This window comes from Neodiprion lecontei, chromosome 4 (genome assembly GCF_021901455.1).
Source record: "Neodiprion lecontei isolate iyNeoLeco1 chromosome 4, iyNeoLeco1.1, whole genome shotgun sequence".
NCBI classification, from domain to species: domain Eukaryota; kingdom Metazoa; phylum Arthropoda; class Insecta; order Hymenoptera; family Diprionidae; genus Neodiprion; species Neodiprion lecontei.
In genome coordinates, this window is record NC_060263.1 from 17,081,657 (window position 1) to 17,108,249 (window position 26,593).

The window sequence follows — 26,593 nt, forward strand, 5'->3', positions numbered from 1 at the left end:
CGAGAGATTGAAATATATAGCATACAGGTACATTTACCAGAGCAGAGATCGTTCTTCCTTTTTTTTTTTTTTTTTGGACATCCTCCTCTCCCTCTCTCTCTCTCTCTCTCTCTCTCTTTTACTGTCTTTGCCTCTCTTATTCTCTCTGGAATGAAAAAGACGGGCATCCCCCCCTCTGTGATAATTATTGAACCCCGAGGCCAATAGCGCCCCCTGTTGGGCCTCGCTCGAACCAGAAAGGTGTCCCGCGCCCATGGCCGGGAGTGAAAGCGAGACAAGGCGAGAGCGCGGGGCGGCCTCTCTTTGGTCAACCCAGAGACAATACGTCTCCCACGGGGTCCGCATATAAATTGTTTCATCCTCTGTCACGTGATTCTCTCCAGTCCCCGCCATACGTGTATTCGTATCTACATGCATACATGCACACTTGTATCGACTATCGAGAATATCATCTCCTATTAATCAAACTCTCGCATTAATCTCTGGAGCCGCGATGATGTGCTGCCGAGGAGGGTAACGATTGTGTTCTTCTCCTTTCACAGATTAGCTCGAGTACTTTCTTTCTATCCTTGATTTTGCCTCCGACACGCCGCACTTGACGTGAGTCTAACGACAAGTGCGTTGAGAAAACAAAGAAAAAAAAAAAAACGGCTTTTGCAACGCGCCGAAGTTTATTCCTCGATTTTTGATTTCCGTTATACCGTACCTACCGTAAGTGGGGCGAAGCGAAGAAAAAGACCCTCGCGAAAACGTTTAATCTCTGGGAGGTAGAAACCGAGCCACCCCGCTCTCGTAACTCGCGACCCCTGCGTTTGTCGGAAGACAAAAGCGATTGTTCGTTTCGCGGGGGTGGCTGCGATTGGACTCTGCATTGTAAACACCGGCCGCAGGATCTGAGGGGTTGAACGAACGAAAGAGAGAGTTTCCGCACATTTTGTCGAGGAACACCGAGCCGCGGACAATGCGCGGAGCCTTGCTTTTCCCGTTCGCCCCGCGTTTTAACAATGTTTCAAAACACTCCCACTCCCACGCCTCGGCCACCGATGGGCGAGCAGCCTTCGTGCATACCGGTATTTGTTCAAAACGCGATGAGGACCGGCGTCCGGCTTTTGTGGACTCGGGGGTTTGCTCAATGACCGCCACTGTAACGCCGGTGCTAGAAACCAGCACCATGCATAATGTCCGACTCTCCAGCCCCTCGCTCCTCGGGCAACGAAAGGAGACTCTTTCTGCCAGTCAATGTTATTCGAAGCTTGCAAGACCCGATCTCTCGCAGGCTCTCCCTCGTTTTCTCTCTTCGTATTCTCGCCGCCGCGGAGGAGGTGCAGGCCCATCTATACACCGTTCACCGTGCTTCGGGCGTACTATGGTAATACCTCGACGAGGGACACACGAAGGATAAGCGATCCTCCGGAGATGGCGCCTGGGGCCGTCAACTACGTTCGTACGCTCCGCGCCAAAAGGATCTTCAGATTCTACATCGCGCCTTCGCCTGATAGATCAAGAAATGAACTTGGCGGTGGAAGTCATTTTTTCAACATCCTTTACGCTGCACACCTCCCGTGTATAACGCTGGTGTCACGTCGGGGTCGTCGGAGACCCCACGTCGAAAATTGTTGCGTAGGAACGGAGATACAGCTTCAAATAACTTGAAAAAATTCTAGGATTCTTATCTTTTTTACCTTATCTCGTCTTTCGCAGGATGATATTTTGAATACGAAAAAAAATTCATGCAGCAATAAAGTAAGGGAAAATGGATCGTCCTACTCAAAAAATCACATCTCGCTGAATTTTCAATATTTTGAGCTAAAATTTGATTGAGTAAGTCTAAGGACACAGATATTTAAAACAACAAAAATATGGAGACAATATACGATGAAAACAGGGTTATTAATTTCATTATTTATCTTGAATCAAATGAGATTATTTTGGATGTTTTTCACGTGAAATTTAAGGTGAACATGCCATGGGGTTATGTTGAACTCAATGTGCAGCTAAGAGATATTGAAGTTCTTTGTTGTGGTTTCTACATTGGGAATTTCGATTCTATCCAAATAATGCATAACAACACCACGTCGGTAAACATTAAATGCTCCTAATATGAAACGAGTTGGGAACTTTGAGGTAACCTTCTACAATTTGGATCCTTCATACGATTCCACATTTCAACCAACGCATTATCTTATAATTGCAAAGATCGAATAAAAAATATTCGTTTATCGGCCACTGTTCACATCACGTCGGTATTTAGGTATAACGTCCTATACTTTCTTTACCTTCGTGCAATCAAATCGAGAAGCTACGGTTCTTAATTCATGATGAATAACGCTTTACCACAATAGCTAATATTTAGCGAAAACAGAAAATGTGGCAATTACGTGAACGTGGAGTGCACTACATCCTTGCGGAATAGTTACCGTAAATGCAAACTTTTCTCCTCAATCGGTGAATAAAAATTGAGAAAGTGTATAATGACTTCGCTATAAACGTTATCTCTGAGTACCCAACTTAACCTTCGCATGCCACACTATTTTTCGACATACTTGCCACACTGGGGTTTGCGTGATCGTGTTTTGAAGAAAAAAAAAAAAACAAAAGTTTCTACCATAGCTAATTGATTGAGAAATTTATCCATGCATTGGTAAAGTCGTAAGAGACGAAGACTCCCTAAGTTAAGATATTTTCATCTCTCGAAACGCGAGCTTAGGGTGACACTTTGGGGTTTCTGAGACCCCAGTGTGTCACGCGAGGGTTAAATCTGTTGTATAACCGCAGCATCAAAAACCTTAGGTCTCGTCCGATTCCCTCCAAGATTTCTCCCGCTGTACAAAAATCGCAAAGTATATGCAGATTATGCGAGAGCCGGAGCAAAAAGTGATTTTGGGAGGGACTGTACGACGCAAAGAAGGTGGACAAGTTGAAGACTTGGGTCTTTTGAAAGCGTGGGCGGGGCGGAGCACGCATAGCTCCCGGCCCTCCCCTGCCTTTTGTTTTATTTTCCTGCTTATTTTGTATTCTACTCTGCACTCCTCTTCCACCTTTTCTTGTCTCCTTTCATACACACTGATACCCGGGAGGATCGGGAATGACGTCGGAGCAGAAATGCTTCCAGGGCGTAATGTAGCACGGGTGTGCATGTGTGCGGACAACTTGTACCGCAGTCACGCGGCGCATCGCGATAAACCACGTTGTTCACTTAGTGTTAGCCTCCTCCGTAACCGAGAATGTGAAAGAAACCCACTGAAACTACTTGTGGAAAATACATACCTCGGATCCGCACACCTTCGGTTTTATCCTCAGAGTTGATACTCAGTTTCCGTTCTTTCCGTTCAATTTTATTTTCCCCTGACGCCTTGAAGTAGGTGTACAACCTCTGCTTCACGTGATCTAGATTCTTCCTTTCACCTCTAGGTACTCAGTGGACTTGGCGCAGAACTTCTCTGTACACTAATTATAGGATTGAATAATGATTAAGGTCATAGAAGTTTTCTGCTTTCTTAGATCGGAACGCTTTGTGATTTTTCGCCTTTCCGTTTTCAGACAACACAGGACTTTATTGTACAATCACCCTGAAAAACGAGTGCTCGAGTTCCTACTAGAGCGTTACGTTTTGAAATTGAGAAAGTCGTCTTTGAGCATTTTCGGTTACCTGCTTTTGGGTGTGTGTGTGTGAGACAATAATTTTCTCAACGAAAACTCAAAAGTCATAAGAGGATTTTTATAACCTCGGTTTCAGTCAATGCAATCTTTCCCTAACACAAAATTGAATTGGTGTTGCGCAGAATTTCTCGAACTATTGCTGACAATGAGTTAAGTTTGTGCAAAACAAAAAGAAAAACAAAAACAAACAAACAAATCGTTATTGCTATCGGCAATAACTCGGAAACGGATGAAGCAATTTAGACAAAATTTTCCACCAAATTAACGTCATTCTACTCATAACTGTTCAAATTTAGAGCAAAATCAACAGAACTATACCCAATCTATTTGCGAAGATAAAAATCTCCGTTTAAAATTTCTGCTACCTTAAATAATGGCAATAACATTAGGAGTCTCTGAAATGCAGTAAATTATACTAAGGAAAAAGTGATTCATGTTTTCAAAACTTAGCCACTTCAGAGTCACGAGAAAATTGCATAATAGTGATTTTTCCCCCCCAAAGTTTCGTTACACTAACGTTTTTAACTTCAGCCTCATGTAATATTAGCTTACGCAGTGAGATGGAAAAGTAAAAATAAAGTGGCATTTGCATTGAAGAACGAAAAGAGTTATCAGCAGTGTTCAAGTATCATATCACTGGACTGCAATACTTCGAAAAAATGTGGGTATCATTGAAAACAAGCTGATTCTGCTGGTCAAGTGTTCACACGGCGAGATAGCAATCACGTCATGTTGAATATGTTTATGCTCAGCAGGGGGCAAGGAACCCAGATTTTATAGTATGTAATGCGAAAATACAACGTCAAGTAAACTGTTATTCGTAGGTATATTGTGAGAGGCAGTTCAACAATGAATCTCTCAATATTATAGAATCCATTCGACTCTAATTATAAGTAGACGAAATCTTTGCCGAGGAGTGAATATCAACTTTAGAGAGCATGGTAGTACACGGAAACGAGGATGAGACTTGGGACTGTTTAGATCCTCGCTCAACTTTCCAACGAACAACACCCTTTCACTTCGTTCGAAAGTCTGAAGTAACCAAAAATCAAAAGCCAACGATTCTCGGAGCGATTTTCGGGTTCGAAATATTCGGACTCCGTTTTAGTTTCCATATCGTTAATCATGCGAGGTTAGGAAATGGTGTAAAGCAGCTTTTTGTATTTCGAAAATCTTCAGGAAACAATCGTTCAAATCGACGTGATTGGGCGGTGAGGACTACCGCGGAACAATTTTTGTATCCACCTGGGAAAGGTGGCTTTTTTAAAAAGAAAAATGCTCAGCCCGCCGAGAACGCAGTTACAACATCGAAGATACAACAGGCATGAAATTTTTGAGACAGGTAATTTTTGCTACACCGTAACGCGTGCGATATTTTCGACCGGTTGTCGTTTTTCACCGTATGAAATAATTTGTGATCGGCGTCTTATTAAACATCTTTTTCCCACCTTCATACGTTTTTCCCCAGTGACTGCACAGTATCCCTTGCGCTAATATTCCGCTGCATACTACAACGCGTTCTTTTTCCGCGTGCAGCTCTCGCGCAATTATGTAATTAACATTTTGTTTAATTATCTGCCCGCGCGCGAACGCATCGAGCGGCCGGTTTGCCCGATTGCAGCGGTTGTTTGCTGTTCGAGTTCTAACACGCGCCACTTACAATCAGAATCATTCGCCGTAGCGACGTTTTCCAACATCTACTAACCAGTCTGCGCCGTGGGACTTCGGAAAGACCATTTTGTATTTATTTATGCGTTGTTTAATTGCCGTGGAATATTGCATACGGTACGTCTTGGCTTTTTGCAATTGTTTTGCGCCGCTCTCCAATTGCACGCAATTAGGTGTCATGAGGAACCATTGCGTCGCGTTTTTTCTTAGTTCAGCGCAACGAGAACTTCTCCGCTAAACATTACTCACCCCGGAATTGTTCGTTCGTTTGTTTCCTTCAAGTTTTCAACCTCTCGTTGTATCCGGTCGAGTGACTTATTATAACCGTTAATCTCGCTCTCCTCAGAAAATTCCGATCGCAAATCTCGAGGAACGATAAAAACTAGAATTACTCTGACATCGCAATTGCCATACTGTAATTGAGCAAACACAGGAACGATAAGTACACAAATTTGCGTCCCTCGTCAATTTCTTCCAATTTTCAGAATATTTTTAAAACTGTGCAAAATCAATATTCACTTCAATTTGTCCATACGTAACTTTTTTTTCATAATCTACTCGAACTTCATCCATGGCGCAGGGTAAGCAGGGTAAGTAAGTAAGTAAGGAAGGAAAATAAATATCTCTAATCACTCGCAATAAATCGTGTGCAAGTGCAATCTCTGATTTCAGATGTCACGTAGATTGATTCTGAAAAAATATTGAACTATGAGCGAAATTGATTCAACTGAATTTTCTTGACGTAGGAGTTTCGCCTCGCAGGAAACGCGGACAATAAATTACCTGGGTAAATAAATCATTTCAACATTCAACGAGTTGTTTACACAAGCTGACCGACTCGGTCTGTCGCTGAGATTAGTCGATAGTGAAATACTTCGGCTTTCATGATCTCCTTTTTTTTTTCAACCTATTAGGCTCTACCTGCACACCAATGATCCCGCGTTACGCTACGTGACTCACGCGACGTCAGCAATATTTTTCCTATAAAAAGTATACAGCTTGCTAGTTATCGTTAAATTTACTGCAGCTTCGTTTTCTACAACAATAATCACAGTCGAGATAAGTGCAAAGTATAATGCTGACTCGCACGCTGCAGTAGCCTATTTCTACGAGAGCGAGAAATTACGCGAATTTTATATTCAATGATTCTCACCACCTCGAAGAGATTTTTGACTGATGTATATTATACATGTATATATATATATATATATATATATATATATGTTCGTTAAGTTTCGCAGACGTGAATGTTCTTAAGCGAATTACAAGTTGTAAATCGGATAACGAGAGATTAATGAAAATTTAACAAATCAATAAATATCAATTTCAAAACAAACCAATAAAAATCAAATATTAATCGGTCTCTTTAAAGACTTTTGTGCAAGGAACGCGATGTCTCGGATTTCACAACCCGATTACAATACTCAATCCAATCACGGCGGTTAAAATCGTTTCCCGAGCTCGGTCGACATCTCTGCAGCGGTATAATCATCGAAATTTCATAATAGCGCCGTATTGTGGAGAATAATTTGCGCCGGGCAGTTCTGAATCCGGGGGTATTTTCTCCGCAGGTTTCGTGCGGCGCGAACCTCGGGAGAAATCTGACTGCGGAGTAAATCGTGAGAGGCGGCACATTACGCGCTGTACCAGGTACCGCTAGTAAATGCGATTATTCGTAGGGGAATCCAAGGCGCGCGAACGACTTGTGAAAATGGTATAAGCCAAGTTGTGAAAATCACGAGTAAACCGCGGGGTGAAAATCGAGCCAACGATTCAGCTATCTCGCGGAAATCTTGCCGCAGCGATCTACCCGATATACTCGCTCGCGGTGTTTTTACGCAATCGAAGCCCGCGGGGTCGCCGCGGCGGAATCCGCTCTGAGCCGCAGATCACAGATTAAACAACACTCGGGTCCGTCTCTTCAATAATTACCCCGGTCGAGTAATTGCCGCAATCTGACTACGGCACGCAGTGGCTATATATATATATATACATATACATATATATATATATATATATATATATGTATATATAAGATTATTCAACCAATGGTGATTCCGGATCAGATTATATCCTCAACCAGAAGTTGCCCGGCATGGCGCGGCGTACGTATTGCGCGGCAAATCGGCCAAAGTTGGAATTGGTTGAATCGGAAATTGAGCCCGTGCATAGACTCCGTCCACCCTCCGCCCCCTGACCAACCGCCAGGTAATTTCAAACTGTAAACTTGGTGCAGGTGAGGTTGGATCGAACGGCATGGCTGACAAGGAGTTTCGTTGGGTTGTGCCAGTGGCGTCGAGATCAGTGGAGAGCAGATTCTTCCACCCTTGGATTTCGTCACCCCTCACAGGGAGCCCACCGATGGCGTCATCCAGGATATCAAAGCATCGGAAATCCGAATTCGCTTTTCAATACTCCGGTCGTTAAGTTAATGAAATTTTCCATTGGTCGGAGGATTCAAAGTTACACGGATACATGTATGTAGGTTGGAATTCCACGTAGTTATTGAAATTGTCGGAGGTTGTTTCCTGTGGGAAAGCTCGAGGAAAAACTCAAGTAGGTATATTTGTCAAATACGATTTGAGCATAACAGTTGATTGATACTTTGAGAGACAAGCGTATGGTGTACAAGTTTTTTTTTTTTTATTGCGGAATAAAAAAAATAAGCAAATTTTAGTACCAGGGCGTAAGAGTGCACTTTGTTGTATTGCGATTCTCATTTTTCGTTCTGTCACGGAGACAATTACATTACGTAAAAATCCACGCGTAAACCATAATTGCGTTACGTAAAGGAAGAAACTGTTTCACGAGGGAACTCGATCGTAATTAGTTTATGAAATTAATTTCCGAGCAATATAACCAAAGTTTTAATAACACATCAAAACTTCACTGTGATCCGGGTATAGAATTGTTTCACTATCAGGAACAGGTGTAAAGGGGTAACATCTGGATCAGTGATTTACATGTATCGTTGCGTAACGTACGTGAATTCTTCTATTGTAACTCATGTATCTATACGTATACAGGTACATAAGTTCAACAATCGAAAATTCACAACAATTGCACGTATCAGTAATATCAATTTTTTCATCCTGGTAAGCATTGTCAATGTTAATTTGTTCTGTCGCTACAAGTGGGAGTGTCAGATATGCTATAGTCTATAAACATCAATAGGTGCTTGTGTGCTTGTTAACAAAATGAAATGTTGAATGATTTCGGGTGCTCGCAGGATAGCCGGAGACTATAACTCCAATAATTCCGTGCTCCTTTTTCCTGGAGCAGGAAAGGAGCAGGTGGCCAACTGGGAAAACAGTCGAGTTTGCTTCTTCAACAGAGTTCCGTGTTACCGTATGACGAGTGAAATGGTTGATTACACTCACGAATACGGACATTACACGAGCCAACCACCGACACTGCCCCTGAGCACGTAGAGTTGACTGTAATTTATTCACCGCAGCATGAGTGTAAATTCAACACCTTGGAGAGTAATTTTAAAGGGAATTTGACGTTTAAACAGAGTATATAGTTCCACTCTGTCATACTGTTGTAATTTCAGCAATATCATCTTCCCGCGAATGAGATTTTCCGCAATTAGATTTGATTTAGCGACGACATTGACCTACGCTAATCGGGAAAAAAGATGTGTCTACGTAGTCGGAAATTACGTTGCAACCATTAACGCGCTAGCTAACTATGAATTTATCCTGCAAATTGCTACTTGTGAACACAAGTATCTGACGGAACGATAGCCTGTGCGATGCCATTCCGTACGGCAGACCTTGAGTCGAGCTGTTAAGAACTGACTAGAGGTTTAAGGAACGAGTTTAATGGTAAGGATCCAATGCGACGGTCGCGGGCGAGTCGCATGGCATCGGTTCGGGAAGGTTGATTGCCACGTGAGAGGCTGGCGACTAATAAATCCAAGTCCATGGGACGCACCAACCCCTCGGAAACATTATTTTCAGGTTTGGCTTGGTCATCAGTTTGTAATTAAAAGCTCTCCTGACGGGACCGCGGCCTGGTCTGTGTCATTATTTTGGTCCGCGCGGCGCCAGGACCCAGTATCTCATATTCTCATCCTTCTACAAAAATAACACACTGACGACGGACTCCACGTACCGGGTGTCCGAAGACTCGGACCGAAATCCGACCGCCGACCCGAACGTCATGCCCTAGTCGAAGGCCTCGGGATCCTCGACTAGTCGGATGACTTGAAATCGAACTCCGTACTTTTGGGCAACCCTGAGCTCGATGAAGTACCTTGAATTCCGCTGGACTATCGGCAATACGCTGCTCGACTATCACCCGGTAGAAGCGTGGCGGATACGCCGGTGCGTGTCTGGAGGCCTTTCTTAAGTCTCGTCCATGCAGATGGGTGGGATGCCGACCGCATTTTATTTACGGCCACTGGGACAGTTTTTAATTTGTTCTCCCTCTCGGGAAGAGGACCACGTCGGGACGATCCCGGCACCGTCTTTGGGACCGGGATTCGACTTCAAGTTCGACTTCGAGTTCGACTTAGGCCACGGTCCGGAACCTGTTACCTGCTGGTTGTTAGGACCCAGGGAGGCGTTTCTGTGGTCTTCGGGCGAGGGGGCGTGTACGCTCGCTAATAAATCCTTAATTATAATTGCGTGAACGCGTGACGGGAATATCCCTCGTGATTTAATTATCGATCGACGCCTATACTCATCGGTAATTGTCCTTGTTCGCGACCCTCGGCGTACGTATACATGGAGCATACCGTTTTGGTAACCGTCAGCTGATAATACATTTCTTGAAGATCTTGAAAAAATTGTCAAAAATCCACATATCAAATGCTAGATTGCATGGACTGCGATCTGAGGCACTTGCGCAATTATCATTGGCTGGCAAATGTGATAAGAGCTGGAGCACCCGTTGCATTGCTCTCAAGTTACTCTGAAGTTGCAAAACAGTCGAATTTACCGAGCTCATTGTCAGTAGTAACGATTACCAAGGACGCGCATTGTACGTTTAGTTATATCCTAATCCTCACGGGTTCGCAATCATTTTCCAGTATTTCCAGAAATCCTGACTAGTACTCAAAATGGAACAATGTATAAAAAATGCTAATTCGTTCTAGGAATGACTGAGATTTTAGTAATAAGTCTGCGTGTTGAAACGGTATCATCACCCCCTTATCGATCAAGGTTTTGTATGTGATAACGTATACCTTCGAACCCAGCGCTTTTGACGCATGGTCTGTTTACTGGTTCGTAATCGTATGTATATATATATAGGTAGCAACCTAATTTAGTCCATAATAGCTCGAGCAAAAAGGGGCAAGGAGCGTTTGCGTCAGACACCGCGAAACGATACCATCTCCTTAGGCTATCGCAGATACACCTTAATAGTTCGCGATGTTAGGCTTTCGGAGAAGATGTGTGAGCACCGGTGTAGCTGGAATAGGCTGTGGGGCGTGGACGCAACGGAAATGCGCACACATCTATCTGCATACGTTTTTTTTATCACTATACCTACCTCAGAGCCACGCAGCCGCGAACGAATCTGTCAAAATGTCCTGGCGCGCAGTTGCGTTAATTACGGTTTCGGTCTTACGGCCCTGATAATTATAATAATTAAAGAACACGCCTCTTTGCTAGTCGAGATGGATGGATGGTGCAGGAATCGTCTGAGATTGGGCCTATTCTTAGGTAAAGAAAGAAAGACTTCGAGTCATCGGCCATCTTTCTAATTGGCTCGTTATACGGAGAAGATCACCTGCTTTATTGAACATATCCCGAGCACAAGTTATGAATAGCAAAGATTTTCAGAGAACGGGTCAACAGCGGGCGAGTATTAGCATCCTCTAATTGTAAGACTGGCCTCACAGTGATCGGTTTGCACAATCTACCCGCCTTACATTATTGGAAACTGTTGAAAGCTTAGCGATATAAGCTATTCAGAACTGTAAAGTAACCGACGCAATGGTTGATATCCGGCGTGATACATCTTCACAACGCAATGGAAAAAAGAAAATTGAAATCAACACGTAATCATGGAACATGATGAAATAGTCTTCCACAAGAGTATGGAATCATTTTCAATCAAAATTTACCCAGTAATTTTTTCCATTTTGAAGATGACTCCCAAGCGTGGTAACCGGCATAAATTGATCTCGTATGAAAATGTTGGCCCAGCCCGCTGGTGGCTGACAATGAGTTCAACCTTGTGGTCTACTACGTTGTGTGCCGAACAACACGCAGGACCATACGACAGTCTTGAATATGGTTCAGTGCTTGAATGGTCGCCAATATGAGTCTATTTTCAGGTTTCTGCCAGAGGTTACGCAACGCAACGTGATTGATCACCTCATACGTAAATCTCTAAGTAACCTTGCTGGTACGTATCCCAGTCTGTAAGGACCAAGCGGCATAAGATGCTACAATAGGCGGTCCCTGGCTACAGATGACGTACATCAATAATTCTGCAATGTGAAATTAACACTTTTACATTCGGTATTACAATAGTGTCACGTTCCGACCGTGAATATCGGTTACGTGAGGGTCTTTCACATGTACCCAGTCAACGTGATCATTCGTAATCTATAAACCAGATCATTGAGGAATTATTGCTAGGGGAAAAATCTGTTTGCTCCGTTATATTCGCGTATTCCCTAAATCCATGGTGCAAAAGGTACCTGCGCGATTCCTCTCGAAGCATCGACCCAATCCATCCGCCACTGACGACAACACGTTGCGTCGATCCTTTCAACAGAAATTATAGGCCACGTCGTAGCTTATTTTGGCAGGTGGATCGTCGGTCTGTAAGCACCGGAAACTGTCTGTCTCTTTTGTACGTCGATACCTCTGCTTCTATTGGAGGTCATCTAATAGAGTCCATCTGCACGCGAATATCAGGCAAAGATGACAATTTTGGACAACAGCGCTTTAGGCAGGAGTCGAAGATTCTTCGTTTCAGGAGTGATATTACATGCATATTTTTGCCACAATCCGTTAAAATTTTCTGGGACCACGTATGTGTACTATTATAAACAGATAAAACTCTAATCCAAAGCCAAGTACTTTACTGTTGAGCCTGAAATTTATTTTCAGTTGTTTTCTGCATCAGGATGGCCGGATTTTTCTTCTGCAGTGATATTTCTTTACATGCAGATTATACTTACACGGTGTTTATTTATTATCATTCGTAAGTTTTCTTCCATAACTTCAGTTTACCTACTTCTTGAATGATCAATATACGTTGGATAAAGAATCATACGAGCCTCGTTTCTTCCATTTGAATTCATTACAGTTATAATGTCTCCAACGATCGACGTTTTCCGACGAATAACGTGCGTAGATAAGCATGTATCTTCAGCCGTGGGCTTACGTAATGTTAGAGTGCTTACAATGACTGCGCATTTCGGTTACACAACATGAGATTAAACTGCTCTAGCTACATCAGCAAACCTGAACTACACAAAATCTCCAGACGAATTACGTAAAGTCAAACGTCATGTTTTCAAACTATGTTCACTGAATGCTGCTTCCTGTAAAAAGCTGCCATTAGCAAATGGTATAACACCATTTTCATACAGTTTTCTGTAGTGTCCCCTACCAGGGTTGTGCGTGATAATGGTTTAATCTTTTCAACTAGTTACAAGTTCTCCCGAACATGCTTGGTGACGCTGTAAATTAATAACGTCAATCTTGTAACTTTTGGCAACTTGATTGGGAACCGGTTAACCGATATCTCGCGTGAATTTCAGGCCGCTGACGCCTTTTCGGTGTCGGAAATAGGGTGACGGGATCAAGAGTGAGCTTTATCCCGCGGAAAAGGTCGCAGGTATTCGATGAAAACCACTGGAGTCGGTAAGCCGTTGTCATTAAGGCCCAGCGCGTTTCGTTCTCTCTTTGTTTCGGTGGTCTAGAGTTGGGTCAGGGCGACTGGTGGAGGATCCGCGGGGGTTCTGGACCGTCTGTCATCTCCGAACGACTAATGGCTGTTTCACGGTGCTTCGTTATATTTTCTAAATGTAAATTCGTACACGCTCTCGGCGACTCATATGCGTTGGTAGTTACCGTATGTAGGCAGTCTCTGTATGGTAGGCGTATATGCAAGGGGCCCCAAAACCCCTTATAAAACTAAAAGTCGGGCCCTGCGACCCAGGACCCTTCTACCGCCCGACTAGAATTGGCCTGCTCACTGATTGCACGCGACAGTTTATGGTTCTGTCTCCTCCCAATGGACCAATTAGTCCTGTAGCTTCTAAGAAGTGATTGCGAGTCTCGCGTGTTTTATCGTCCCGTTTGCCCCATTTTTTTCTAATTTCATCCTTCGAGGATACGAAATTTTTCCTGACTGAGTATTGCGTATGAGTTCGGGTAATGGTAAATTTTGGCGATTAATATTGCCTTTCCGGATGTCATTGTGTTCCGTATAAACTGTACTGGCATAATTTTTGACTCTATTAAACCAATCATTTGGTGTAATTATCAGTGCGTTTATAGCGTGTCTCGTTTATATCATAACTTTGTTCGAAGATAAATTGCATAATTATTACATGTTTCGATTCGCTATTTGTCTTGATACCAAGGATAATATCCTCGGCGCGACTGAATAAACGTGATCTCAACATATCCATGCAGGGGATTTTGCGACTATATTTTCTATATTAATATTTGAGCGAGTAAAAATCGCTCGCAGCAATTATTCGCAAATACCATGAGGTCAAAATTCACGGACACGTTTCAAAAACCTGTGAGTCACGAGTTACAGCGGTCTGGCATTGGTCTGATTTTTGTTTCGTACATGTAACAGACTTTTCAAAACGAAAAATGATCTCGTGAATCGGTACTTCGGTAACATGCATGTATATAACTTCAATGGTTTACATTATTCTCTGTACATTTTTCTAATTTAGAGCGTTTCGACTTTCGGTGCAACCGAATAATAAACTCGAGTAGACGTCTATCTAAACAGAAAGAAGTCAGTGGTGCTATAATGGATCACTGTTTTTGGTGTGAACATGGTATTTTCTTAAGGATTTCTTCGTCTTGTTGACATTCCAAATCACCACGATCTGCTCTATCCGATACATTTCTGTTTCATTTCTACCGATGTGAAGCTCACAAGAGGATACAGAGTGAACAAAATACACGACGCATAAAAAACTACGTCAGCAAATGAGAAAAAAAAAAAAAAACCAACGAAATAACATTCAACCTGGTTTGAATCTCAGGAGTACTTTGAGAGGTTGATGCGAAGTTCGACAGGGTCTTGGATTATGTGAGCATGTAATAAAAAGAGAAAAAATAATCCAAGGTGATTCGAGAACAAGTAGGCACGGTTGAGCAACGCTTTGATCGTTGCTTGATGTTTTGGATACGCTTGATCGTCGATAAGAACGAATGGGACCCCGATGTGTAATTTCCTCGAACTTTCTCTACGCGATGATATTGATCAGGGCTGATTTGGTTAAAGAATGTTTCATTCCTATTTGGCGAAAATGACCACCACGGTATTTCGCGTGAGGCGACCGAACCGGCGTTGCTGCATGGCTATTATCGGTCGCTTGTCTTTTTTCCACCCAGCGACGGTGCGGGTCCGGCAAGTCCATTGTTTCGAGAAGATTACAACACGTCCACCGCGCTTATAATATAGGGAGCCCACTGGCCGCCTATCCTGCCTCCACTATACGCACAGAGACACACTCCGGAGGCGGTCCCCTGTCTTCTCCGGGCGCGGGCCCCGAGGGGAACAAGGCCCGGTTAATGGGATCGCTGCATCGCCGAGCCGAGCCCTTTTAGGACCCCTCAGGACCCCGCAAGGACGACGACAGCCGACCCGATTCGAGGGCCAATTGGACGTCGACGCTCCTCGACGTCCCCGGTGAACCGCAGAAAAACTAAACCAATTTGAATTCCTCTTGCCTGTTACCAACCGGCGGGGCGGTCACACAAATTGCTTTCGGCGAGCTACACACCATCGACGAATCCCTCCTCCGCCCCATGTGAATGGATGAATTTCTATACCGCCACCTTTACTCTTCGACCTACCGCTCTGCATTTGCAATGAAAAACGGACCGGGATGCGTATCGAGGGGGATAAAATATCCAGCATAGACGAATTTATTCTCACGCGCATCCCGCGGGAAAGTATTTTGAATATTAGCTGATCGTCACTTGTTCTTGGTTCGAATTTAAATCTTTCTACATCTACCAACAATAAGTCAAAGTCGTTATAGTCTAGCATGGTTTTTGTCAACAAGTTACAAGCAAGTTACATATTGCGCTTAAACTGACGTCTTGACTTGGTATACGTACCATTATTTCAACTTTATGCCGAGTAAAAATAACATGATAGTTATGGTTAGTCTTTGGTGGAACGGTCGTTAAGATACGGACCAGAACTATGCCAGAAGCAAGCACATTCGCCAAACGGGTGGACAAACTACCAGTCGTCCATACGCAACCTTTATCCGAGTATTATTTTCATTACAATGTGCTTTTTTGTGCTGATTTGATTTTTATTTTCATAAAAAAAGGCGGAGTTTTGACGTAAAATAGACCAAAAAAATAACGAATACATCATGATGTTCATTCCATCAGCTCTGAGTACAATTTGTTAACAAATTTTTATACCAGTGGCATAGTTGATCGTCAAATATCCTCAAAATTTCAGCCCAATCAGTTTAACGGTCGTTGAGATACCGTTGCTACAGTTTAGCTAAAGTGTCAAACCAAGTAAGAGTACCTAGAGATGACGCACGGCTTGCGATCAATTTTCACGTATAATTTCGGTTTGCGGTTATCGATTTCTGCAATCCAGCAAGCTACAAGTTAGTACCAATAACACAACTCAACGTTATACAAAAAATCACGAGTATGCAGCTTGAGAATAGCTCGAAAGAGGTTCGATTTGAAAAAATATACGAGTTTCTCAATACTGTATGACGTTGTACCAGATTTCAGAAAATCACGAAGTTGCGTAATAACGAGTTTTCTTAAATATGTGTCGTTGCATTAATTTTCCGAACTTCAACCTCGTGAAATCCAAGCCAATTTTGACCGTTGACCAAAAATCGATGACCTCATTATTTTCGCTTCATCTTTCAATCGGTGCAGAATCTTCGATACATGTTCTGTTTTTCGACACGCACCGAATTGCAAAACGATATTCGCTCAGGGCCATGCAGTGGAACGTTTATTATTTCCAGGAAAGACAATTGGTGAGAAAAAAAAAAAAGTGCGAAAGAGAATTGAGTATACGGAAGAAAGAGTTGCGTGGCTTCATAAACAACAAAAGGAAAATATACGCTGAAATTCCTTCGATACCTCATTACGTTGTAACCGGCAATTATTTTATGATTTATACATCGCGTCCCCTCGGTCGCCATTCGTTAGACCGCTTGACGCGACGCTACCTGGCAATGTCTTGTCCACTCGGAGAGCGCTCTTCGAGTAATAAAAAAGCTGTGAACAATTTCAGTCCCGTTTGCACCAGGTACCAAATTAGCGGCAGACACAATGGCATTCTCCCTGGCCTTCGAGCCTTGTCAACGATCCCCACAAGCCGCGTAGCAAAAACCAAAATTCGGTCGGTGCGGCAGGCATATGCAATCGGCGCAGTTTATCATCGATCCTCGTTGTATCGCTAAAATGACAAACCGGCAATTGCCCAACTTATTATTGGTTATTGATCGGTTATTCATTCAAATGAATGCAGATTGCTGGTCCAGGTTTTCAATGCTCGCTTTCCAGTCAGTGCCTGCAACGAATAAATTGCTACCGGGCGTGCGCCAGCAGTTAGCACGGTTGTCTCAAGGTCCAACACATGCACCACACATCCCTGCTCTCAACGAACCTTTGCAGCGATGTTCGCGATTAACGGCCTCGAGCTTACACCCTGACGACAAGATTGAAGTACCGCCGAAAAGTTGTTATATCGATGTTGGGTCCGTTCTAGCTTAAGGAGGGTCTAAAATCATGGGAGTTTTTTTTTTTTTTTTTTTGTTTTTTTAAAGATAATGAAAACACTTGGAGCAATTCGAGTTTGACGGCTTTGTTATTTATAGTTTAGAGAACATTTTGGATTTTTTTCATTGAAATTCATAACGCAATTCGAGAGCTTTTGCTGTGGCACATCTTCCGATATCGCTGTCCAACTTGTCAGAGATAGAAATGTTTTTTGAGTTACGCACACTTTTTTGGGTTGGAGCTTGTAGCCCAAATGGAAAAAAATTTATTTTTCAACAAAAATATTGTTCAAAATATTTCTAAAATTGGAATTCAAAAATATAGCCAGGCGCGACAAATCGATTTACGTCGTGTTAAAATTTCAAGTCGATCGGATAAAAATTGACCAAGGAATCTGCGCCACTGGATTATAATTTTGCTAATAATTTCAATAAATTTTTCTTTAAATTATCTTGAAGTTATATTTAATAAAGCTCTGAAACCCAAATTGCTCGAAGTATTTTTATTAAAAAAACTCCTGAAAATAGGTTTGATTTTAGACCGCTTAAGCATCCCCCCGCCCCTCATAAGAGTCCGATTGTCTGAATGTAGAAGACGAATCAATATTCTGTAATTAAAAGGGGCCTTCAGCGAGAATCGCTAATTCATTGAAGATGTTCGTTTATGAATATAATTTTTTATTTTTATCCAACAGGGAAGTGGGCATCGTATTCGACTTTCACTGTCAAATTTACGCGGGTTGAAATTTCTCTGAGAAAAAGAATAGCAATCTCTGAATTAAAGACGAAATCATTAGAATCGAATCACGTATGTCATAACTGTTGAAAATCGGAAATCTTCTCAGTGAATCTCAAATCAAGAGTTAAATCTCTTCACTGCTGAATAAAATTTGCATAGGACAGCCGGTGTATCCACATCTCAGCCCTGATCGCTCATACTTTCCTCGCTTTCTTGATCAGTTTCACTTTGCGACAAGGTAGATTTACTTTTATAAAAGTGCTAGCTGGTATACTTGTACACTGAATATATTAAATCGAAAAAGTGCAAGATATCATAGATAAGATCAGAAAGAAATTGCTTTAAATTGTTGAATTCCAGTAAAAATGTAATCAAGTAACTGAACGCAGTTTCAGAAACATCTCGAGAATCATCGAATTCCGCGTCACTGTCAGAGCTGGTCAACTTTATAAAAATCCTGCGTTCAATTTGCAGGAGATTATAATACCGTTGGATTTTACTCGTCTCGCTCGCGGGCAAATAATGAAAAATGATTCGAGATTTCGAACGGTCATCCGCGTCATGTGAAAAGTCGAAAAAGCAATCGGACATCGCCGAGTCGCAGGTCGTCCAGTCTAATTTCCGCGTAACGTCCAGTCGGAGTGGCAGCAGTTGGAGTAGCTCGGGTCCGTTCCTCGTTTTGGGGGGCGGGTTCGAAAGTAGAACCAAACGAAGCCCGTCCCACGCGTTCGAATTAAACCCCGCTCGTCTGGTTAGTCTTGATTTATCCCCGAGCATCAGTCTTACTTCTTTTGTTTCGTTCAGTCGACTGCCGCCGCCTCCATCCCCTTTGTAATGACCCCTGGAGTCGTGAACGACGACGCGGAGTGCCTCCCATATCTCGAGAGTCGGGACGTAATAAATGCGCTCTCCGCAAGCCCTTGGTGCCGCTAGTCTACGAGCTGGTCGCCTTTGATGAGGTTACATTAATTTATGAAACACGTGATGGAAGGTACAGGTACCTACGCCGTGAGTGACTCTGTTGTGACTTCCACGGGGTGAACGGGTAGATCTGTCATCCGCTTCGGCTTCTACAATTCCCTCTTCGTGATCCTTGCCGGACAACGGATTGCCCTCCATCTTCAAAGCGGACGTCCCTCTGTCGGGAAATCATCGAGTCTTTCTGGTCACCGCACCGCTTCTTTATGACCTGGGCATGATACTTGTTTCCTTACCTTCGAGTGGATACCAGCCCGGCCAACAATGAATGATCAAGAATGTGTACGTCAATCACGCACTTTTCGTTTGTTGTAGCTTCGTGATTCTCTTCGTCAACTGGTCCAACTGGAGATGGATTACGGGAGGTCTTATTACTCGACGATCATCGGATACTCGTGACATAAATACCTTCGAATCGGAACCTCGGAAATAATATTCCCAGAAGAGTGAATATATTTTTCAGAATATAAGGAGAAAATTTTTATTACGAAATTGCATCGCTAGTCACTTCGGCAAGCTGGCAAAATTCGTCTGATTGCCAGTTGACGAATGAACATTAATTCACATATTATTGATTTTCAATTCAAATGAAATCATGGTAGAAAATCGGATGCTCGAAATGCAAAGAGCCGTTTTTTTAAAAGTTCTTTTCACACCCTTTTCACTTTTGAGTCAGTATTGATACAGCTTCTGATTAACAGCTCTCAAAATTTTGTTTTCACACACCGATGAATATTGATTGGTTTTGTTGAATAAATGAAATAAATGCACAGTTTTCGGTATTTTTAACTCGGTGGGGTTAAATCTTTTCACATTTTAGCCCATCAAGAACTTGAACTACTATTTTTTTTTTTTTTTGTTTCTTCGGGAATAAGAAACGACATCTGAGATCGATACGTGAAGTGTCATATTACATACACGTTCATTTGAAGTTCAAGGTATCTTAAACACAAAATTCAAAAGTACCTCAAGAAATTGCTGAAAATGCGATTATATGAACGATTTCAAGTCGTGTAGTTTCAGGCTAAGTATTCGTATCACAAACCAAACCAAAAGTTGAAAAGGTAGAAGACTCAGCGTCTAGAAGTGACTCGGAATAACTCGAGGATGATTAAAAATTTTTCTAAATAAACCGTCGCGTGACCGTTGTTCCGATCGTTGCATGGAAGAAAATTTTACGCGAGAACATACGAAGAGATTATGGTTTTCAAGAATGAGACGCCTTTGCTGTCGCACGCTATCAAGTCCCGAGACGGTCGACTTTTCTCTTATGTTACGCGTCGCGGATAAACTGGAGGAGCTAATTAGCAAGCCATAAGTACGATAGAGCGACACGTCGTTGATTCGATTGCGGCTTGAGTGACATGTCGTTAGTTTTGTCTCGTAGGATAACCTCGACGATGAACCCAAGCTTCTTCACATCTTTTTCAGACGAATTATATACGTACATCAAGTGACGCGGTACCGTCTCGCGCCAACTACGGTCAAATGAAAAAAAAAAAAAAAGGATATGAAAAACAAAGAAAATTAAAATCGCGGATATCAGGTTGTCCGTACGAACAAATAACACAAGCGTCAGGAACGTAGTTTATACGCTTTCCGAGAAGCTCATTGTCGGAAGCTTCGCTTGATTGATTGTTGAAATCTTTTAACGCTGTGTCCTCAAGTTCTGGGAAGAGGTCGAGAGGCGATATGTTACATAGAAATACGTCAGAATATATTTCATATCGTCGTCATTGCGCAGCTATCATCATCTGACGGGAAAATAATATCAAACTTCTTTTCGTTTGCTTAATCTCGGGGCAAATTCAAGATACCGTGAGTATTTCGTCATACTATGGACGTCACCTACTTTTGAAAGATGCATTAAGTTTGTAGAATATGCGGTATGTGACACGTCAATTTGTCATTTTATCATTTTCAACTGGTCGCAGGTACGGAGTGTAATTGCAAACAAACTGCGGCGATTTCATGTATATTTCATTCACTGACACATACTTACGGTTTGATAAATTTGTATTTATACTGCTTGAGATGTTGTTCGGCAAGTGCGAAAATTACAATTTCGGTAAGATTCTCTGCTAAAGACACCGCGTATCATCGATAACACGCAATCATTATTTACCGTGTCATATTGTTTGTAATTGTGAAACAGAATGAAGTATTCAGCCAACTGATTCTAGCAGTAAACTTGACATTCGTCAGCCACAATTATATTAAAAGTTTGTCAATCTGTCCCAAACGTTTTGCTCCACCTCAGAGAAAAAAATGTCACGTAGATTATTCATCTTCTGTGGTGAATATATAGAAAACACTTTTTTTTTAAGTCGAATCTACATCAGTTGTCGTAGATCTACCTGAGCATATTGCAACTTTTACTATTCGTTTTTAAACTCTCAATGTCAGATTTATAAATCTTGTCACAATCACGGTAGTTTTAATTCCAAAAAAGTCTAGTCCATAAATTCACTACAGAAGATGCAAAATCTACAATATTTCTCCTTCCACGCGGGGACTCATTTCACCAAAAATGTATCCTCGCACCGATGAACTTTGATAAAAATATAATAACTCTACAAGCTGCATATAATGTTTAACAATTGATTCGTTTAGTTGATACACGTTGCTTGAATGAAGAGCTTGTAAATTTGACATCAATAACGCACCCTCGGAAAAACAATTGGTCGTGATAATTCAAGTTACGTTTGGCTGCCAATGCCCCAAAGAACTTTTAAATGTACATTAAAAAAAAAAAACTAAAAAAAAACAAACCAACAACGAATTCAATCACCTGCGCCGTGTGATTCTAATCCGATGATTCTAGGCAACAACTCGTCGTCTACGGTCTTCGTGCAAGAGCAAATCGACCATCTAGGCACACGAATCGAGCACTGACACGGCTAATCGTTAAAATCTGATCGACGCCACGTCACCCGGCACCGTGGACGCGCCTCTATTGTTTCATATACTCAGCCCGATCACCCGCCGGTAGTCTGACGCTACTCATCAATATGGAGTAGCCGCATCCAATCCCGAACCAGCCCTCCGGCAGCCCTTTTGAAGGTTACGAGGCGGGCTCCGGACTGTCATTCATTTGATTGGCTTCTAGAGCTCTTTGTCTTTTTAATCCTCTCGTGTCTTCGGTATACATAATAAGTCGGAGCGCCACGCAAAGACGAGGATGATATCCAATGAGGAGAAGTTATACGAGCAAGTTTCTAATAATCCAGGTCTTGGAGGTTCAAAGCTCATCCTACGCAGAACCGAATATCGAATAAAATCATTCAATTTTTAACGGGCGGACGCAGATCCGCCCTCAATTTATAATATCGGCGGGCTTGCAATTTCGATGCTGTTTTTACAGCGTCAACTGCCACATTTTACCCTCCGACCATTTTGTTTTATTTTTTTTTTCTCTCGTAGTTACACTTGTAGAAAGTTCCCGAAAGGTTTCGATTCGACTATATTGTATGCTAAGATTAGCATATTCTGAAAAATTAAGAATTCTTTACGAAATATTTCCAAAAGTCACGCTGTGCAACTATTGGGTATTGCAAAAATGACTGACGAATTATTCACAGTTGCTATTGTTATTTTTTTAACGACCAATGCGTATCACGAATAAATAGCGGGAGTGTAGTGACTTTGAAATATTGAGTACACCGGACGTTGAGGTATACGAGAGTTGATGGATATCGCGGGATTCGAATGGACCGTTACAAATGCGAACCGATGCAAAAGTCTTACGAGACTTTAGACATTGTGTTAAAAGTAACAGCGATTGGTTGAAAAGAAGTTCGAAGTTAATCGGTTGGAAAACGTTTTTATTTTTTATACTAATTATTTTTTTTTTCCAGAGAAAAATAAGTATTTCGAATGAATAACAAATGTGCACGTCAACGAGACAACTAATGACGCGACGAGAGTGATCCAAACCACCCCATGCGGTTCCTGCGGCTGGGCCCGACAAAAAGTGAGAGAACTCGAAAGAAGACGAGCAAAAAAAAAACAAAAAAACAAAAATACAATAAAGATAGAAAAAAAAACACAGGTTGACTCGAGGCCAGTCGGCTGGTCGGGCGGTTAGTGGTCATCGGCATGGTCCATTGCCCCCTGGTGACATGTTCCATTCTTCTCGGCACACCATTACTGGGTCAAAGCCGCCGCCCCCGCGGGACGCCAAAACTTTGGCGCCGCGGTGCTCAAAGCACCCCCGAAAACCTGGCGTCGTCCTCAAGACTTCGAACCAGACTCCCGTCCCTGTAGATGGAAGTGTGTGGCATTGTCGCCCATCCTCGTGATCCGGCGCAACGGTCCTTTGACGCATCATTCCATAGATCAAATCGTCGGAGTCCCCGGGTAAGTAATAACGAACACAAGTCGTTGTTCGTGGTTAGCCTGCCACAGTTAGCGTGGTTAAGGTCATGGTGGATACCAATCTGTCACCCGTGATGCAGAACCTCAACAATCGTACCAAAAATGGTAGGGTTCGCCCGAGCAAGCAAAACTTCTCGTTGGCGGCTTATGGATTTATCGTGACGCGAAATGGACGCGTTGCGACTCGCGAGTTTTACGTGTCTACTTTCCGCGTGTCCTGTTTTTCCGGGGAATTCCTCGTCCCTTTGAAAGGCGGCGCGACACAGAGGCTCTGAGAACCCTCGCCGAAACTCCGTCACAGCAGGTACGTATTCGACCTGGTGCCGATCGTGGCTCGTGCCATGCCAACCGGGACATCGGCCGGTCGGTAGAAGATCACTATCTCGGGTGACCGCACGCCTGTGACAAGATTACACGGAGACCCGGGCTCTAAAGAGCCGAGATACGAGTGTTTGCGCCTTTCCTAATGACGGTGCTGATCTATCGGGACTCGTAAAAAGCACCTCGTTTCAATAAGTCTCGGGGAGGGAGGAGGGAGTTGACGCAGCGGGGAACCCGTTGTCCGCAGCATGCGTACCGTGGTTTTCCGATCTTGGTCTCAAGGTCGCCTCGGAACCGGAAGCAGGAAGATCCCCGCACGCGGAATTAAAGAGCTGCGAAAAATTGAGGAACGGAACCTGAGTAATGGGATGCGAAATCACGTCCACGCCGCGGCGAAGGAACTACGGCGGCATGGCGAGTCACGTAATAATACACGTGGCACACAGCCCCCGGTGTAAAAAGAGAAAAGTGCGGGCTAAACGCCGGCAGATAGCAAGGGAGGAGCGAGGGAGAGGGTACAGAGGAGGGCAGCGGCGCAGAGGGAGAGGAGGATTGTGGCACAGGTGGGTAATACATGCGATTACTCGGATCAATGGGCTACGGTGCTATTTATGACTCTATCAGCTTGTGGGTATATAAAACAACCGGCGAACTCACACGCGGGATTTTGATACCTTTGCACGGCATACTCGTTATACGCACAGTGTGCCGCGTGATCTCTTTGCCGGAACTCTCGAAACGTCAGTCGTCCAAGATTTCGACGCGAAAATGGTTGTTGGGATTGTTGAATATTTCTTGCCACTGATAAATTGTTTGTCATCTTTGTTTCAAAGAACGCGATGTGTCGATCTTACTGGTTTGATATCGCGACATTCCACTGGTTGGTGGTACACTCGTCGTCGATAACCGAAGCACCCAGTTGCAAGATTAATAGACTGAAGTTGGTGATGAACAAACGACACTCGATGATCGGGGAAAGTATCTTGGAATGCAATTATTCCCGCTCATTGTCAGTGTTGGATTGTGTGTTAGCTGTTTTTGAATATGCGTGATCAAGCAACTACAACTCAAACTGTCTGGCATGTGAAAACGATACCTGGCGGGACATCGATGTTGAGTTTTAACTCATGACGGACCGAAGGCACTTTAGAAAATAAACTCTGTACATTTGGATCGCTGACAGTTGTACTCTCCGTAAATTCGATAACCTAATATTTTTTACAGCGATGATCAAGACGAAGGTATTCGAATTTGGTTCAGGAACCGTAGCAGGACTCTTTGCAACGCTACTCAGCGTATCCCCGACTCTTTTTATTTCACCATCCTCAATCCGAACTCCACGACATATCGGGAAGTCTCGCAACTTTGGAACGAAATTACAAATCCGAGACTGCTTTCGACATTCGGTCTAGTAGGTATGCACCTACTTATTACCACCGAATGGGACTGAGGCCGAAAATTGGTAGCACTCTACCGAACTGGGAATAAGGATTATGAAAGCTAGCCGGAAGGTGCGATTCGGGAGTTAAATCGTACAACGCGGGAATACAGTTCACTAGGCAAAAGAACCGAAGGTTATACTTTTCTTTTCAACGCCCGCGATAGGCAGCTTGCCGTCTGATCGGTCCTTAATACGAATATTATGCAAACGATCGTAATATCTCAATATTCCCGAGTAATACACGGCGCGTAGGAGGGAGAGTCTAATGTTCAACTCAATTAAGTCACCATTAGACAGGGAACATTTACATCTTAACGATAATAGCGGGTATACGATACCTTCTCTTGGTATACCTACTTATCATTATTACATGTGCTTTCTGCGTGACATGAAACCCGAAGGACTGCGAATAACAACGTTATTCTCAATTACCACCACACGCTAGTACAAAGCGATTTTATTTTGTGGTAACAGTTTTCCACCGTTATGTCTTCGTCTATTGCTTTGCTTGGGCCTTGGGTTTGAACGTCATCTGATTAACTCCCCGCCACTTGTTTACAATACTTGAAAGAATTTCACAAACGATTAAAATTATCTGCCAAAGTCTAAAATATTGGACAAATGATTTCTTGCTCGGTGATTATACGTCTCTAAATTTTCGTTCGCATCCGAATCCACGCCTCATGACTTGCGGCCGTAAAAGTGGCGAATTTCGTGGATGTATTCGGCTTCCAAATTGTCGGGAAACGGTGATGGGTCATTTGCCGCAATACCGAGGTTGTATCGTTACTTTTAATGTACACGGTTATGAATTTACCGCAGTTATAAATTGTTAGGGTCATGTAGTCGGTAGTTTCATCTACGACCTTCGCGTATCATATACGACGAAAGGGACAAGTATCGCTCCTCCGGGAAATAATTTTAGTGCGAACCTTCACTATATTGTTATCCGTATTGATTAGCATATGAATTGCTGCTTTGTTAGGCACGGTGAGAAGAGTAAGATTTCGGAGACAGACTCGCTTCTCATTGTTGGCAAAGAAAATAACTGTTTTTCGTAAAACACGAAATATTCTCAGACAATTTTTACCTAATATCAGATATTCCCGGCATACTTTACAACCAAACACTCAATTTGGCCTTGACATGACGTTTCTTGTAAAGTTGAAGCTGAGCAAAATACGGTGATTATGGTGAAAAATCGTTGAATTGAGGAACGATTAGATTACAACTATGAAATTTCGTTCAAAGATTGACTATCGATAAGTACTCGACATTTAACGACAATTTCTGATAAATACGTAAAAGTTTAGCGGAACTAGAAACGCCCCTGGGCATAGAGAAGTTCCGCGCTGGTAGAATCTCTATAATTACAGTGCCTTGTCAACTCCTTCTCGGATCCCCCGGCGGTGAAAGAAGTTGGCTGAAGTTAGCGAGAAAACAAGGCGAAACATCGGCGCGCTCTACA

The 26,593-nt window shown here is 42.9% G+C and overlaps 1 protein-coding gene across 2 annotated transcripts in view; it reads right to left on the bottom strand.

Annotated features, from left to right (window-relative positions):
* LOC107218463 overlaps window positions 1-26,593 on the bottom strand; it is a 259,589-nt gene that overhangs the window by 117,656 nt on the left and 115,340 nt on the right. The window lies entirely within an intron of this gene.